The 18986-nt window shown below is 46.1% G+C and overlaps 1 long non-coding RNA gene across 1 annotated transcript; it reads right to left on the bottom strand.

The window, feature by feature from the left end:
* Window positions 1–16530: 16530 nt before the first annotated feature.
* On the bottom strand, window positions 16531–17218 carry LOC143777911 (uncharacterized). The gene is made up of 3 exons (XR_013216480.1): window positions 17152–17218; window positions 16961–17068; window positions 16531–16854 (listed from the first exon to the last, which is right to left on the bottom strand). It is a non-coding gene; the product is annotated as an uncharacterized LOC143777911 (long non-coding RNA).
* Window positions 17219–18986: the final 1768 nt, after the last annotated feature.

Here is an 18986-nt window from a genome sequence, read left to right as displayed (position 1 = left end):
GAGGCGTGATCTCTGCCCGCTCGTCATCACCCCACCCTCGCTGTACACACTGAGTACTGGACAATTCGGTAACTCCCTCCTCTGGACGGATGTCTTCCTCCTCCATTGACTCCTCCTCATCCTCCTCACAAACTGTCCCCTGCCTACGCGTTTGTGAGGAACCACGTGGCGCTGACTGTCCAGAAGATGATGGAAATGGTGAATCCTCATCCTCCACCTCTTCCACAACATCATCCCTTAGCGCTTGCAGTGATTTTTCAAGCAGGCAGATAAGGGGGACAGTCATGCTGACTAGTGCATCATCTGCACTCGCCATCCGCGTGGAATAATCAAAGGGACGCAAAACCTGGCAGACGTCATTCATAGTGGCCCACTCTGTGGTTGTGAAGTCTGTACGGCGCTGAGTGCGACTTCTTTGCGCCTGAAGCAGCTGGTACTCCATTACAGCTTGCTGCTGCTCACACAACCGCTCCAACATATGTAACGTGGAATTCCACCTGGTAGGTGGGTCACATATGATGCGATGTTCCGGCAGGCGGTGTCGGCGCTGCAGAGCCGCAATGCGCGCTTTTGCCGTGCTGGAACGCCGCAAGTGAGCACACTCTAGGCGGACCTTGTGCAGCACTGCATCAAGATCCGGATAGTCCCTCAAAAAGCTCTGCACGACCAAATTGAGCACATGTGCCAGACATGGGATGTGAGTGAGGTTGCCGAGGCCCAGAGCTGCCACCAGATTTCGGCCATTATCACACACTACCATGCCTGGCTGGAGATTCGCTGGCACAAACCACACATCGCTCTCCTGCTTGATGGCATTCCAGAGCTCCTGCGCTGTGTGGCTACGATTCCCCAAAAAAATTAATTTCAAGACGGCCTGTTGACGTTTGGCCACGGCTGTGCTCATGTCGGTCGTAACAGGTACACGATCATCACGGGTCCATGTGGAGGTGGACTGTGACGGCTCCTGCAGCGATGATTCTGAGGAACTGGTGTAAGAGGAGGAGTCAATGCGTACAGAATGGATTCCTGCAATCCTTGGAGTGGGCAGGACACGTCCTGCGCCACTCGCACGGTCTGTACCCGGCTCAACGACATTAACCCAATGGGCAGTGAGGGAAAGGTATCGCCCCTGTCCATGTTGACTGGTCCACGCATCGGTGGTGAGGTGGACCTTGCTACTGACGGCGTTCAGTAGCGCGTGTTTTATGTGTCCCTCCACATGCTTGTGCAGGGCAGGGACGGCTTGCCTGCTGAAGTAAAAGCGGCTGGGCACATTGTACTGTGGGACTGCCAATGACATCAAGTCACGGAAGCTGTCAGTCTCCACCAGCCTGAATGACAGCATTTCCAGTGACAGAAGTTTGGCAATGCCTGCAGTCAGAGCCTGTGCTCATGGGTGGTTTGACGAGAAAGGCCGCCTTTTCTCCCATGCCTGTACTACCGATGGCTGTAGACTGGGCTGGGAGTGTGTGGATGACTGGGAAAGTGGTGCTGCGGGTGGAATTACAGCGGGTCTCTGGACAACAGGGCCAGAGGTTCTTCCACGGCGATCCTGGGAGGAAGCCGAACCAGCTGCGTGTGAGCTGGAGGAAGAGGCAACACGAGCTGAAGAGGTGGTAGCTGCCGCTGTTGGTTGGCCTAGCTCTTCAGTGTGTTTTTCTAACAACGCCGGGTGCCTGGTGCGCACATGTTTCCACATGTTGGAGGTATTGAGGCTGCTGACATTTCGACCTCTTTTTACTTTGTGATGACACACCTTGCATTTGACATAGCAAATGTCATCTGCAACTGTGTCAAAAATGGCCCAGGCACTGCAAGTCTTGGGAGCGCCCTTTTTGGCTTTTGGAAGAGACATGCTCCTAACGGGTGCCAAAGCGGAGGCTGCAGGATCCGCAGTCTTCCCCCTCCCTCTCCCTCTTTGGGCCGTACGGGGAATCTCTTCCTCAGAGCTGCTCCCACCACCTTCCTGTCCCTCACGCCAAGATGGGTCAAGGACCTCATCATCTACACTACCCTCTGCCCCCAACTGCTCCTCCTGGGTAGTCTCAGCAGCAGAGCACGCACCAGTAAGTGGCACCTGAGTGTCATCATCAGCTGATGCGGCCTGCGATGTGGTGACCGGAGCCACTGGCCCACCCGCCTCTTCAGAGGAAGAGAGAAAAAGCTGTTGGGCATCACTGCACCCTGCCTCTTCTTCCATTTCTCCAATGCTGCTTGGCTGGCCCCCTGTTTCCAAGCCAAGAGATTCAGAGAACAGAAGTAGAGACGGCTCCTGTCCTGGGCTCTCTGTCTGCCTGGGCAATTTGGCAGGTGGTGAAGAGACAGATGGCTGCTCTCCAGTGCTCTGTGTCTGAGAGGATGTGGCACTAATTGAAGTTGATGCATTAGCTGCCATCCATCCGACAACGGCTTCAATTTGGTCTTCACGCAGCAGCGGTGTAGGGCGCTCTGAAACAAAGCTGCGCATGAACGACTGTTGCCTGGTGAATGTGGGTGCTGATGAGTCACCGGTGCCCGCAGCAGGCACAGAATCCCCACGTCCCCTCCCTGCTCCGCGCCCACGCCCACGTGCCTTACTCACTGCCTTCTTCATCTTGGTTGACTGATAAAGATAAGCAGAAAAGTACTAACGGCTTTGTGTGCTTATTCCTGAGCAACTCCTCCTAACAGGTATAAGAAACACTAATTTTCTAAAGTGTGGACTAGACTTTAATATGAGCTAATGTGGCCTACACAAATGTAAAGTGGTGTAACTGGTGTGTTTGGTGAACTTTATTATTTATTTATTTTTTGGGGGCTGAACTGACAACGGATAGAGCTGCAGTCACACGGAGACCGTGCAGACAGACGTAAACGGCGCTGCAAGGCCCAAAAACCCTCCTCTACGTTATCCTATGTAGTGTTTTTCCACAAGTTAGCTGGAGACGGGTGGAAAGACACTAATAGGAATTTTTTGAAAAAATGTGCAGCAGCCTGCACTACTTAAAACAAAATGAAAATTGATTTGGCGGTATGACGCAGTGAACAACCCTGAGCTGGAGACAACCAGGCTACGGCTGCTCACAGACTACAGGGTGAGCTGCAGTCACACGGAGACCGTGCAGACAGCCGTAAACGGTGCTGCAAGGCCCAAAAACCCTCCTCTACGTTATCCTATGTAGTGTTTTTCCACAAATTAGCTGGAGACGGGTGGAAAGACACTAATAGGATTTTTTTGAATAAATTAGCAGCAGACTACACTACTTGAAAAAAAAAAAAAAAAAGAACAGTATGAGGCAATGAACCACCCTCCCTGAACTGAATACAACCAGCTATGGATGGCCTATGTGGCTGCACTCAGACTAGAGAGTGGGCTGCACTCACACACACACACACACACAGACCTTGCAGATCGCTGTGAAAACAGCGCTCCTGTCCTGGGCTCTCTGTCTGCCTGGGCAATTTGGCAGGTGGTGAAGAGACAGATGGCTGCTCTCCAGTGCTCTGTGTCTGAGAGGATGTGGCACTAATTGAAGTTGATGCATTAGCTGCCATCCATCCGACAACGGCTTCAATTTGGTCTTCACGCAGCAGCGGTGTAGGGCGCTCTGAAACAAAGCTGCGCATGAACGACTGTTGCCTGGTGAATGTGGGTGCTGATGAGTCACCGGTGCCCGCAGCAGGCACAGAATCCCCACGTCCCCTCCCTGCTCCGCGCCCACGCCCACGTGCCTTACTCACTGCCTTCTTCATCTTGGTTGACTGATAAAGATAAGCAGAAAAGTACTAACGGCTTTGTGTGCTTATTCCTGAGCAACTCCTCCTAACAGGTATAAGAAACACTAATTTTCTAAAGTGTGGACTAGACTTTAATATGAGCTAATGTGGCCTACACAAATGTAAAGTGGTGTAACTGGTGTGTTTGGTGAACTTTATTATTTATTTATTTTTTGGGGGCTGAACTGACAACGGATAGAGCTGCAGTCACACGGAGACCGTGCAGACAGACGTAAACGGCGCTGCAAGGCCCAAAAACCCTCCTCTACGTTATCCTATGTAGTGTTTTTCCACAAGTTAGCTGGAGACGGGTGGAAAGACACTAATAGGAATTTTTTGAAAAAATGTGCAGCAGCCTGCACTACTTAAAACAAAATGAAAATTGATTTGGCGGTATGACGCAGTGAACAACCCTGAGCTGGAGACAACCAGGCTACGGCTGCTCACAGACTACAGGGTGAGCTGCAGTCACACGGAGACCGTGCAGACAGCCGTAAACGGTGCTGCAAGGCCCAAAAACCCTCCTCTACGTTATCCTATGTAGTGTTTTTCCACAAATTAGCTGGAGACGGGTGGAAAGACACTAATAGGATTTTTTTGAATAAATTAGCAGCAGACTACACTACTTGAAAAAAAAAAAAAAAAGAACAGTATGAGGCAATGAACCACCCTCCCTGAACTGAATACAACCAGCTATGGATGGCCTATGTGGCTGCACTCAGACTAGAGAGTGGGCTGCACTCACACACACACACACACACAGACCTTGCAGATCGCTGTGAAAACAGCGCTACAAGGCAAAAGCTAGGTGAATAATAGGTGAACACAGCGGTTGCTAAATTAGCCTTTGGAAAGCACAAAGAAGCAAATCGCTATCTCTAAACTGTCCCTCAGTCAGCAAACAGCGTCCTGTCACTAACTGAATTCACAGCAGAGTGATCGCAAAATGGCGCCAGCGACTTTTAAACTGCATCATGACATCATTTCAGCAGCCAATCACAGCCTTGCCAGTAGTTTCATGCCCTCCATGCTAAACAGGATGTGCCCACACTTGGAATCATTCTCATTGGCTGAATTTCTGCATTTTGAATCTTGGAACTTCCGATTCCGGTATCCGATACGCGGCAAGTATCGGAATCCCGGTATCGGAATTCCGATACCGCAAGTATCGGCCGATACCCGATACTTGCGGTATCGGAATGCTCAACACTAGCCCTGACCCAACACGAGATAATGAAAAATGGAGACGCTATGGGTATCAGAAAACGGTGCAATTTTTTTAACATAGTTTGGAATTTTTTTTCACCACTTAGATAAAAAAGAACCTAAACATGTTTGGTGTCTAGGAACTCGTAATGACCTGGAGAATCATAATCGTTGGTCAGTTTTAGCATTTAGTAAACTTAGTAAGAAAGCCAAACAAAAAACAAGTGTGGGACTGCACTTTGTTTGGCAATTTCACCGCACTTGGAATTTTTTTACCATTTTCTAGTACACAGCATGGTAAACTAATGGCGTTACTCAAAAGTACAACTCATCCCACAAAAAAGCCCTAACATGGCCATATTGATGGAAAAATAAAAAAAAAATATGGCTCTGGGAAGAAGGGGAGTGAGAAACGAAAATGGAAAACCAGAAAAAGCTCTGGGGTTAAGGGGTTAAAGAACGCAATGGATGTTCGAAACGCGTAGCTGTGTCTACACTCATGATAGAATCTATTATTTTTTTTTATTAAAATTAATTTTTTCAAGCTTGGAAGCTGGATCATTTCCTCTCTTCAGGACTTGGACACAACAACTCTTGTGCAGCAGGCTTCAGGTCTTCCCTCTGAGCTATTCAGCCTGCTGGACATTTCCTTGCATTACTAGTACCTGTGTTTTTCCTGATTGTCTGTACCCTGAGTTCCTAATTATCACCACTCTGAGTTCCTGATTGACTCAACCCTGTGATCTCCTGATTGAACTCTCTACTTACCTTGGCATTGCACTTCCTTTCTTATGAGATTATTGAGCTCCCAGCCTTTTGTCTAGTTTCTTTTCACCCGCTGCTTATCCACAAGATTATGCTGCTGCTAACGTGTGCCGATCAATGGCTATTTCCTGACTACGCAGCCTGCATACCCTCCCAACTACTCCCAACTATACTGCTGCTCCTGTGTACCAACTTCTTGCTATTAAAGACTACACTATCTACCGTTGCTGCCCCTAGTGGTTGCAATATCACTTCTCCCATTCAGGTCAGTCCACAACAATAACAATTTGATTTTTTCCTTAACAAAGGTTCTGTATTTTGGGGTGCTTTTGAGGCCTACTCTAGCAGGATAAATGGTGCATAACATTTCACAGCTCATAAAGCCCTCTGCATTACAATGGCAGGCTAATTTGCACACCTCAAACAGACGACATATCAGATTGCAGTAGAAATTTAGCAATGCATTTTTTTAACAATTTTTTTGGGGGGGTTTTTGAGGTCCAAGTGTAGCACACTAAATTATGTATAAAATATTACAGCTCCAAAAGAGGCTGTATTATAATGTCAGGCAAATTTGCACACCTCAGACGGACGTATTAGACTGCACTATAATATAGCAATGCAATTTTTTTAAACAATCTTTTTTTGTGAAGGGGAATTAGGCAAAACAGTGGCACAATATATTCTGTATAAAATCTACAGCTAAAAAAAAGCTCTATTTCAACTCCAGGCAAATTTGCACAAATCAGATAGACGTATCAGACTGAAGTAAAAATATAATAAGGCAATTTTTGAAAGAGACTTTTGTTTGGGAATTTTTGAGGCACAACTGTAACACTAAATGGAGTATAAAATTCAAAAAAATTGCAGTATCACAATGCCTGGCAAATTTGCACAATTGAGGTGGATCGATGAGAATGCATTATCAATATAGCTATTGAGTCGGGCTGTATGCTTTTGATGCACAACTGCTTCAGTAAAAATGGTGCATAATATTTCCCTGCTCATAAAAATTTGCAGGATTAAGAAAAAAATATTATTATGCCTAAGAAGGAGTTTTGGTATCTGTTGCAGACTGCAGCATAAAGGGCAAAGTATTCACGCTATCCTGTCCTACACGATAACTTCAGCACAATCTCTCCGTAAGTGCTGCTAACAGCAATTTTAATATGCATTATAACTAGCCCTAAGAAGGACTGTTGTTGAATGTGATTGAATTCTTGGCTACAATTCTGCATCAACACTTCTTCCTTTGCTGTGTCCAGGGTACAGAGTGCCGAGCATGGCGTCATGGGTCTTATATAGACCTGATGACGCTATGCGGCTAACCAATCACAGTAATGCCACAACCAAAATGGCTACTGATTTAAAGTAACTGGCAGGCAATCACCACATGTTCATTGGATGTCTAAAAAGTGCAGGGCGGGGACTCGATCTCCACTGGAGAATTAAAAAAATACTCACCGGGTAATGAGCATCCTGAGCACAGTAGTGACGGGCACGCTCGCTCATAACTATTAATCAATCATTCTGGTCATGTCATGCTTTTAAATTGCTCCCTTTTTGTCTTCATTTTATCTCGCCGAGTCTAAGAAAGCATTAATCATTCAAAACCTGTCCGGAGTTTCCCTCACACCCCTCAGCCCAAAGTCAAACCTATGTTAAAATGTATGCAGTACTGCTTGCTATGTTTCAAAAGAAACAATAAAACTTTATGGATTTTAAGGACTGAAGCTGGATCTTTACCTTTCTTACAAGTATAATTGACACCTGGCAGATATATGATCCTGTGCTTCCAACACTGAGACTCACAGGGAGTGAGCTAATATTTTTTTTTTTTAAACTGTGCACCAGTATCCATGATCCATTCCTAGTATATTAATATCAGCCTGCAGCTGTCTGCCTAGCATTTGCTGGTTGCTAATTATAATGGTGACCGAACAAAATTTTATTTGGGCCCCCTTTTAATAATCAGCAAAGGCTATGTCATCATCTGTGAGCTGATATTAATAGCCTGGAAAGCTCCATTTTTATTACTAGAGATGAGCTAATATTTTAAAATTCAGTTCGGATTGCGATCGCCAATTCGGAAATCTGCTGATTTATTGGTCGAATATTCGTTGAACATAGCTGAACGCCACTGGTGTCATTGAGAGGCAAAAACAAACACATACATATCTTCAAGTGGGCCCAAAAGCTGGCAAAACACATCAAATTAGGGGCAGATACCAGGAAAGTGGCCTCAATTGACCCACTGTACAAATATAGGGTCAGGGCTAACATTTACAGCTTTGAATTGAAATTCAAATTAAGATGAGGTGGGTGAGGCATCAGTGAAGGCCTGCTGTGCTGGAAGCCCTGATATCATGTGCAGCAGCTGAATCTGCTTTTATGCTCAGCCACACTCAGGTGGCACAAATATCAGTTTTGTAGACAGAAAAATATAAGGATAATAACACGTTTAGTTGACTGAAAGTAAGTGGAAGCCTGCCGGCCTTTGAGATCTACTGCTTCACGTAATTCTCAAGAAGGAGACCCACATTTCTAAGAGTTAGTGGCAGACACCAACAAAGTGGCATCAATTTAGCTATAGTAGAACTAGTATAATGGGGACTGACAACTCTTTCACTGCAATTAACCCAGCAGATGGAGACTGTAACTGGCAAGGTGGTAGAACCACTGTGCTGTAGCCCTGGTAGGGCAAAACTAGGTGGCATGCTAAATCTGATCTCAGATAAGCAGCAGCAGGTGATACCGCAACCCAAGGAGGGACTAGGTTGTGGCATCAGGTGCCACTCTAGGACTGACCTACAGAGGGTGACAGCTGTTCCCCTGTAGTGGGAAGGCTGTGGGAAGGCTGTTACGGTCCGAAGGAGGGCCAAAGAATGAAGGCAGGCAGTGTAGGGACATTGGAACCATGGTTACAGATGGGAAAGATGGCTAAGGAACAGAAAAGCACTGACAGGTGCAGACTGGACCTGGTTTTAGACACATGGGCACTGGCAAATGCAAGCTGGACTGGGTGTTGAACATATGGGCCCTGGCAGGTGTGGGTTGGACCAGGTTTTAGACAGAGGAAAAAAGGCAGGTTCAGGCTGGACCATGTGTTAGACAAATGAGCAATGAAAGATACAAGATGAACAGGCAGTTAGACAGATGAGCACTGGCAGGTACAGGATGGATCGACTGGACCGAGTGTTGAGCAGATGGTAACTGCCAGGTGCAGACTAGACAGGGTGTTGAACAGATGGGCACTGTCTGGTGTGGGTTGAACTGGATGTTGAACAGATGGGCACTGGCAGGTGGAAGCTGGACCGGGTGTTAGACAGAAAAGCACTGGCAGGTATGAGCTGGTCAGGCAGAAAGACAGAAATTATCAAGGGACACCTCTGGGTGATATGCTCGGTCCTTTAAAGAGGGAGGGAGCATGCGTGCCTCAAACATAGTGCCTGGGGGCCTGCAAGTGGTGATACTGAAATCCGTGAGACTATCAACTGTCCCTGGCCGAAGGAGAAGATGGAGAAGAGCAGGGATCCTACAACTGAACCTTGGTGGACACCGACACATAGGGGGGAGATGAGGAGGTAGTGTGGGAGTGGGAGACACTGAATGACCTGTCTAATAGGTACAAGTAGATACAACAAAGTGCCAAGTCTGTAATACCAAGAGATCAGAAAGTCTGTAGTAAGAGGGAATGGTCATCTGTGTCAAATGCAGATGGCAGATTCAGGAGGAGGACAAAGTAGCTTCGCTTGGATTTGGCGGTTAGTAGGTTGTTGGTGACTTTAGTTAGGGCAGTTTCAGTGGAATGGTGCAGTTGGAAGCCAGATTGTAAGCAGTCAAAGAGGGAGCAAGAGGGGAGGTGGGAGGACAGTACTATATGCATTGCCTAGCAGAGGAGGCGGAGGAATCATAGAATCATAGAACCATAGAATGGTAGAGTTGGAAGGGACCTCCTGAGTTATCTGGTCCAACCCCCTGCTCAAGGATTCAATAAATCATCCCAGACAGATGTCTGTCCAGCCTCTGTTTGAAGACTTCCATTGAAGGAGAACTCACCACCTCTTGTGGCAGCCTGTTCCACTCATTGTTCACTAGTGTTGAGCATTCCGATGCTGCAAGTATCGGGTATCGGCCGATACTTGCTGTATCGGAATTTCCGATACCGAGATCCGATATTTTTGTAATATCGGATATCGGTATCGAAACAACATTAATGTAAAAAGGTGTAAAAGAAAGAATTAAAATAAAAAAAATCGCTATACTCACCTGTCCGACGCAGCCGGGACCTCGGCGATTGTAAGCGGCAGCGTTGTTTCTTTAAAATTCGCGCTTTTACTTGCTTACGTGAATTCCCGGCTTCTGATTGGTCAGGGCGGCCATGTTGCCGGGACTCGGACCAATCACAGCAAGCCGTGACGAAATTACGTCACGGCTTGCTGTGATTGGTCCGCGTCCCGGCAACATGGCCGCCATTAACCAATCACAAGCCGTGACGTCACGGGAGGCTGGACACGCGCTTATTTTGAAAAGCGCGCGTGTCCAGCCTCCCGTGACGTCACGGCTTGTGATTGGTCACGGCGCCATATTGCCGGGATGCGGACCAATCACAGCAAGCCGTGACGAAATTACGTCACGGCTTGCTGTGATTGGTCCGCGTCCCAGGAACATGGCCGCCATTAACCAATCACAAGCCGTGACGTCACGGGAGGCTGGACACGCGCTTATTTTGAAAAGCGCGCGTGTCCAGCCTCCCGTGACGTCACGGCTTGTGATTGGTCACGGCGCCATATTGCCGGGATGCGGACCAATCACAGCAAGCCGTGACGAAATTACGTCACGGCTTGCTGTGATTGGTCCGCGTCCCAGGAACATGGCCGCCATTAACCAATCACAAGCCGTGACGTCACGGGAGGCTGGACACGCGCTTATTTTGAAAAGCGCGCGTGTCCAGCCTCCCGTGACGTCACGGCTTGTGATTGGTCACGGCGCCATATTGCCGGGACGCGGACCAATCACAGCAAGCCGTGACGTAATTTCGTCACGGCTTGCTGTGATTGGTCCGAGTCCCGGCAACATGGCCGCCCTGACCAATCAGAAGCCGGGAATTCACGTAAGCAAGTAAAAGCGCGAATTTTAAAGAAACAACGCTGCCGCTTACAATCGCCGAGGTCCCGGCTGCGTCGGACAGGTGAGTATAGCGATATTTTTTATTTTAATTCTTTATTTTACACATTTATATGGTTCCCAGGGCCTGAAGGAGAGTTTCCTCTCCTTCAGACCCTGGGAACCATCAGGAATACCGTCCGATACCTGAGTCCCATTGACTTGTATTGGTATCGGGTATCGGTATCGGATTGGATCCGATATTTTGCCGGTATCGGCCGATACTTTCCGATACCGATACTTTCAAGTATCGGACGGTATCGCTCAACACTATTGTTCACCCTAACTGTCAAAAAGTTTTTTTTTCTAATATCTAATCTGTGTCTCCTCCCATTCAGTTTCATCTCATTGCTTCTAGTCTTTCCTTGTGCAAATGATTATAAAGATGATCGTTCTACAATGTGACAGCCCTTAAGATATTTGTAGACCGCTATGAAGTCTCCTCTCAGTCTTCTTTTTTGCAAGCTAAACATTCCCAAATCCTGTAAACGTTTCTCATAAGACATGGTTTGCAGACCAGTCACCATTCTGGTCACTCCTTTCTGTACTTGCTCCAGTTTGTTGATGTCTTTTTTAAAATGTGGTGCCCAAAACTGGACACAGTATTCCAGATGAGGTCTGATCAAAGAAGAGTAGAGGGCAATAATGAATTCACGTGATCTACGCTGTATGCTTCTGGTAATACATCTCAGAATTGCATTTGCTTTTTTTGCAGCTGCATCACATTGTTGACTCATGTTCTGTCTGTAATCTATTGGTATACCCAAGTCGTTTTAACATGTGCTGTTGCTTAGTCCTATTCCTCCCATTCTATATATGCTTTTTTCATTTTTATTGCCCAGATGTAGTACTTTGCCCTTTTCCCTGTTAAAAATCATTCTGTAAGTTGCTGCCCACTGCTCCAGTTTATTTATATCTTTTTGAATCCTCTCTCTCTGTTCTCTAGTGTTAGCCATTCCTCTTAGCTTTGTGCCATCGGCAAATTTAATCAGTTTATCCTCAATTCCTTCATCTAAATCATTGATAAAGATGTTGAACAATATAGGGCCCAGGACAGTGCCCTGTGGTACCCAACTTGAGACATTCTTCAAACTGGATGTGCAGCCATTTACCTCCACTCTTTGGGTCTGATCACTAAGCCAGTTATGAACCCACCTAACAGTTTCCTTGTCCATTCCATACTTAGTCATTTTTTCAATAAGGATTGTGTGAGATACTTTGTATAATGCTTTGATGAAGTCAAGATATGCTATATCTACAGCATTTCTATGATCCACCCAGTCAGTGATTCTGTCATAGAAGGAAATTAAGTTAGTCTGACATGACTTATTAGTTGCAAACTCATGCTGACTCTGTGTAATCACTTCATTCTTATCCAGGTACTTACATACATGTTGTTTAATAATTTGATCAAAGATCTTTCCTGGTATAGACGTCAGACTCACCGGCCTATAGTACCCTGGGTCCACCTTCTTCCCCTTTTTGAAGATAGGAACAACATTTGCTCTTTTCCAGTCTTCTGGAACTTCTCCTGTTCAACAAGAATTTTCAAATATTATAGAGAGTGGTTCAAACATTTCTTCTGCTATCTTTTTCAGTACTCTGGGGTGTAGTTCATCTGGACCTGGAGACTTGAATTCATTTATGTTAGCTAAGTGTTTCCTCACTATCTTTCTGTTTATAGATATCCTGGATTCTTCTATTCCCTTAATAGGACAGTGAAAATCAGTTGATGTTACATTTTCTTTCTGAGGGAAAACAGGTGCAAAATAGGAATTTAAAAGTTCGGCCTTCTCAACATCCTTTCTTACCATTTCATCATTTTCATCCTGTAAAAATCCTATAGCATCTTTGACTTTTCTTTTACTTTTGACATATCCCCAAAATCCTTTTTTATTGCTTTTGATATGTCTTGCAAGGCATAATTCATTGTCAGCTTTAGATAATCTGATGTTTGCCATGCAGTTCTGCAGACAGCATTATATTCTTTTTTAGATATGCCTCCCTTTTTCCATTTGATAAACATTTCTTTCTTCCTTTTTAGCATGTGTTTAAGTTCTGTGTTCATCCATCCTGGTTTCCTTAAATGCTTCCTATTCTTCCTTCTTTTCGGAATTGTTAATGATTGTGCTTTGAGAATCTCATTTTTCAAGATTGCCCATCCTTTCTGGCTATTTTTTCCTTAAGGATATCCAGCCTTTGGATCCCTCCAATTATCTTTCTGAGTCCCTTAAAATCTGCCTTTCTGAAATCTAACCTTGAAGTCTGAGTATTCACAGGTCTTCCTGTGATGTCTTCACAGGAGGAGGAATACAAGGAGATTATGATGTGTCTTCCCGCACAGCACAGAATGATACAATCACGACAAGAACTGCATCCTCAGCCCCAATTCTGTCAGTGGCAAGCAGCGTTCTCGGGTCTGCAGTTGCCTAGCCTGGGTTTTTTTCAGACCGTCAAAAATGACACAACTCACCTTATCTGGCAACATTGTTGAAAACGACAGATTAAAGTTTAAAAAGAATTTGACTACTACATGCATAAACTGTCACAAGTGCAATCAACATTAGTGTTGAGCATTCCAATACCGCAAGTATCGGGTATCGGCCGATACTTGCGGTATCGGAATTCCGATACCGAGATCCGATACTTTTGTGGTATCGGGAATCGGTATCGGATCCATATTACTGTGTAAAATAAAGAATTAAAATAAAAATTATTGATATACTCACCTCTCCGGAGGCCCCTGGACATCACCGCTGGTAACCGGCAGCCTTCTTTGCTTAAAATGAGCGCGTTTAGGGCCTTCCATGATGTCACGGCTTCTGATTGGTCGCGTGCCGCTCATGTGACCGCCACGCGACCAATCACAAGCCGTGACATCATTCTCAGGCCCTAAACTCCTCATTCTAGGAATTTAGGACCTGAGAATGACGTCGCGGCTTGTGGTTGGTCGCGTGGCGGTCACATGAGCGGCACGCGACCAATCAGAAGCCGTGACGTCATGGAAGGCCCTAGACACGCTCATTTTAAGCAAAGAAGGCTGCCGGTTACGAGCAGTGATGTCCAGGGGCCTCCGGAGAGGTGAGTATATCAATATTTTTTATTTTAATTCTTTATTTTACACAGAAATATGGATCCCAGGGCCTGAAGGAGAGTTTCCTCTCCTTCAGACCCTGGGAACCATCAGGATACCTTCCGATACTTGGTGTCCCATTGACTTGTATTGGTATCGGGTATCGGTATCGGCGATATCCGATACTTTTTGGGTATCGGCCGATACTATCCGATACCGATACTTTCAAGTATCGGACGGTATCGCTCAACACTAGTGTTGAGCATTCCGATGCTGCAAGTATCGGGTATCGGCCGATACTTGCTGTATCGGAATTCCGATACCGGGATTCCGATACTCTTGTGGTATCGGGTATCGGGTATCGGAACAACATTAATGTTAAAATGTGTAAAAGAGAGAATTAAAATAAAAAATATCGCTATACTCACCTGTCCGACGCAGCCGGGACCTCAGCGCAGGAACCGGCAGCGTTGTTTGTTTACAATTCCCGCTTTTACATGGTTACGCGAAGTCCCGGCTTGTGATTGGTCAGGGCGGCCATGTTGCCGGGCCGCGGACCAATCACAGCAAGCCGTGACGAAAATACGTCACGGCTTGCTGTGATTGGTCCGCGTCCCGGCAACATGGCCGCCATTAACCAATCACAAGCCGTGACGTCACGGGAGGCTGGAAACGCGCTCATTTTAAAAAGGGCGCGTGTCCAGCCTCCCGTGACGTCACGGCTTGTGATTGGTTGCGTCGCGGTCAACCAATCACAAGCCGGGAGGCTGGACACGCGCCCATTTCAAAATGAGCGCGTCCAGCCTCCCGGCTTGTGATTGGTTGATCGCGGCGCAACCAATCACAAGCCGTGACGTCACGGGAGGCTGGACACGCGCCCATTTCAAAATGAGCGCGTCCAGCCTCCCGGCTTGTGATTGGTTGATCGCGGCGCAACCAATCACAAGCCGTGACGTCACGGGAGGCTGGACACGCGCCCATTTTAAAATGAGCGCGTGTCCAGCCTCCCGTGACGTCCCGGCTTGTGATTGGTCAGGGCGGCCATATTGCCGGGACGCGGACCAATCACAGCAAGCCGTGACGTAATTTCGTCACGGCTTGCTGTGATTGGTCCGCGTCCCGGCAACATGGCCGACCTGACCAATCACAAGCCGGGAATTCACGTAACCAAGTAATAGCGCGATTTTTAAACAAACAACGCTGCCGGTTCCCTCGCTGAAGTCCCGGCTGCGTCGGACAGGTGAGTATAGCGATATTTTTTATTTTAATTCTTTCTTTTACACATTTATATGGTTCCCAGGGCCTGAAGGAGAGTTTCCTCTCCTTCAGACCCTGGGAACCATCAGGGATACCGTCCGATACATGAGTCCCATTGACTTGTATTGGTATCGGGTATCGGTATCGGATTGGATTCCGATACTGTGACGGTATCGGCCGATACTTTCCGATACCGATACTTTCAAGTATCGGACGGTATCGCTCAACACTACTCAACACTAATCAACATGCATTAATATGGGAATTTCACTGAGCTAAAATGCAGACTAGCGGGTCTTGCCAACTACTGACCACCCCATCAACAGCATCTCCTGCTTCTTCCGCCTACCTCACGATGGCAAATGTTCTCACACAGGTCTCTGGCCGCAGAACTTCTACTTGTTTACTTGCTACAGTTGGGGCAAGCAAGAGCCCGTCGGCTGTTACAGAAGTGGACATGCCTGTTGTTTTTGACTAATCTCAGATACAGAGTACACCCCATCTTTCTCAATCCACCATAGCATCTCTGCCTGCACCTCTCTCACAGTCCAGCAGCTTATCGTTTTCAGCCTATTCCATCCTCTCTCAGCACAGCTTGAAGCCCTCAATCCCACAATTGTGGTCATGTAAAATATTTTTTATTCTTACACTTGCCAAAGCAAAGAGCTTGAGCTTCACCATCTAAAATCTCTTGGCCACGGAAATGCTGCCTTTCTGCCTGGTTGATAGACAGTTTCCGAAGGCTTCAAATTCAAAAGATCACTGCACTCGTATAGTTTTCAAATGCATAATTTCAAAAGTTTATTAAATTTGTGTCAGAGAGAAAAAAGGTTCCTGGCGAATTGACGTTTCGGCTAACCCGTAGCCTTGTTCACAAAAATCGCTGTAACAAGTGAAAGATAAAACAATGTCACTCACAGATAAGTATATACATATTTACAATTTGTACACAAAAGAAAGAAATCCATGTCACGGTGATACAATCGCCGATAGTTGGGCATATCATATAGGGATTAACGACTAGGAATCACATATTTTCCAAGGCATATGAACAAATCAACGAACGAGAGGGGGAGTTTGAGAGAGGGAGTTCATGTTGGATCTGGAGAGAACACTTATGGAGGAAGAACATACCCTGTTAGAACTGTATTGCATACAAAGAGAGGACCCTTTTGGTGAGTCAAATAAAACGATGGAGAGGCATAACCTGGAAGGAACAATATAGCATAAAGAGGCAGCAGAGTCATACGGTACATAGCAGAGGGGGAGGCATACGCCCAACCCCTAGTATAATACTGACAGTAATTCCCTCCTTAGATGCTGGTTATTCTCATCACCACCCCAAAAAAAAAAAAAAAAAAAAGAGTAGTACATCATAGAAATACTGACCTAGTAGGGGTGCTAGCGAACATAAGCCCATACACAAAAACCGTATCAGCGGCTGGACCGAGACTTGTGGCTGCAATATATACATATAAGAACAATGAGGCCCAATAGTGTAGACAGATAGAACTGTGGGGTATATGGAGCTATTGGAATACCTGTCCAGTGGATGCAGTCAATACTTGATGTCAGTCTGTATCCGTTCAGTATTTTTTGCGGTGTCCCAGATCTAGTGTGATGGTATAGTGCTATGTGTGAGAGAAGGGGGGAACAGTTATAAAAGGGACCATGTCTCCTATATGGAAATGGTATGGAGGACACGTTATAATGCCTGTTAAAGATCTAACTCAGTACCTGTGTCACCAATCGTTGCAGGGGACCACACAAGTGCTGGCCACTGGTTACAGTGGTATCTCCTCACTATAATGGGAAATGCTGCCTGTAAGTTCCGGATTAATGTACCTGTATAGAAGGGATGATGGTATGAGCTATATAGTTCCTAGGGTTAGTAGTATACTTATCAAGTCACTGTGCTGTAGTCTCACGTCCTGGTCCTGTGTGCAGGTAGGGGGCAAGCGTTGGTGGCGTAGTGGAGGAAGCCGACACAGTCCTGTGTCACAGCGGTGAGGCAGCTCAGCGTGCTGTATGGCTACTGGCGTTTTGTTTGTTTTCCCTGCCGGTCACATGACCGGAAATGCGAGGGGACGCCGGCGCCTGCGCACAAGAGTGCCCTCACTGTGTGTGGGCAGGCAGAGCGGCGCCTGCGCACATCATACAGGGCAGAACGCTGGTGTACAGCGCCTGCGTGTGTCTCCATGGCGGGCGCCTGCGCACGAGAGGTTCCTCCCTGTGTGTGGATACACAGAGTGGCGCCTGCGCACATCCCACATGGCAGGGCGCTGGTCTGCAGCGCTAGTGTCTGTGAGCTAATCGGGCTGTATAGGTCATGAGGCCGGTATGTGCACACAGAACAGTGTGTCAGCGCTCGTACACTATCTCATGTGATCACACAGGACCCTGCTGGAATGCTATGTATAATGGGGGAATATAAGCGTCTGTTGTCTGGGTCATACCCAGTGTGCCCCTGATTGTATAAGAGGGATATTAGGGGACAATATGCTAAATATAAGTGGACCCCTTGTGGGACTGCAGCGTAATGCCAAATTGCAGGGCACAAGGCTGCACGAATGAACACAACATAGTAATGCATATACACCAAGTCACATGAGATACAGCACAATAACATATGTAATGGTAGGAGTCCAAACCTTAATGAAGAAAATAAAGAAAAAGTAAAAGAAAAGAAATGAAATAAAAGTAATGAAATAAAGGAAATGAAATGAACTAATGAAATGAATATGAACTGAAAAGTAAAAAATAAAAAATAAAATAATAAAAAATAAAAAATAAAAAAAAAATGAAACGGGGGTTGATAAAATGGGATTTAATATATTGGCCTAAAGGATGAAGCCTATTATGCAAACAATGGAACCAAAAAATGAATGAAAAATAAATGAAAAAAAGAAAAAGGAGAAAAAACTTTTTTTGGGGAAAATTTTTTTTTAAAAAAACATAAGGAAACTTATAAAAGGACTATTAGGGTATGTATCTTACCAACCACAACGCGTTTGTCATTGAAGACGGTTGTGCAGGTGGTCAGTTGGCCTACGTAGGAGAAAAATCAAATTAGCCAATCCATCTCGCGGTTCACGCCCCGTGGGTGCAGGGTGTCAAGCGTATAGATCCAAAAGGTTTCTCGCTGCTTTAGTAACTTTATATGATTACCTCCTCGCCTAGGTCGGGGAACTCGCTCTAAGACCTGAAATCTTAATTGTGCTACATTGTGGTTGGCTTCTTTGAAATGAAGAGGGAGGGGGAGCCATATTTTCCCACAGCGGATAGTAGATTTATGGTTAGAGATGCGGTCCCTAACCGCTTGGGTGGTCTCCCCCACATAAAGTAACCCGCAGGGGCACTTTATGATGTACACCACAAAATTTGTTTCACAGGTGTAGTAGTCCTTGATTCTATATGATTTGTCTGTTCTTGGGTGTACTACTTCACTGCCCTTAATTACGTTTGAGCAGCTCATGCAGCCCAAACACGGAAAAGTCCCTGTGCGTTTTTGACCGGAAAGTGTTCTATGTGTCAATGTTTTCTGTGTACCCAAGTCTGCTCTGACGACCCTGTCTTTTATGTTCTTCGGCCTCCTGGTGCACATTAGGGGAGGTTCCTTAAATATAGGGATGGTAGGATACGCTCTAGTTAAGAGAGGCCAGTGTGTCCTGATCAGGTTATGTATTCTACACATCGTAGGGTGATGACTATGCACGAATGGGAGCCTTGGGTTCTTTTGAATTTTTATTGTCCCATCCTCTAT

This window comes from Ranitomeya variabilis, chromosome 1, assembly GCF_051348905.1.
Source record: "Ranitomeya variabilis isolate aRanVar5 chromosome 1, aRanVar5.hap1, whole genome shotgun sequence".
Lineage (NCBI taxonomy): Eukaryota > Metazoa > Chordata > Amphibia > Anura > Dendrobatidae > Ranitomeya > Ranitomeya variabilis.
This window is presented reverse-complemented; position numbering and strand designations above follow the sequence as displayed.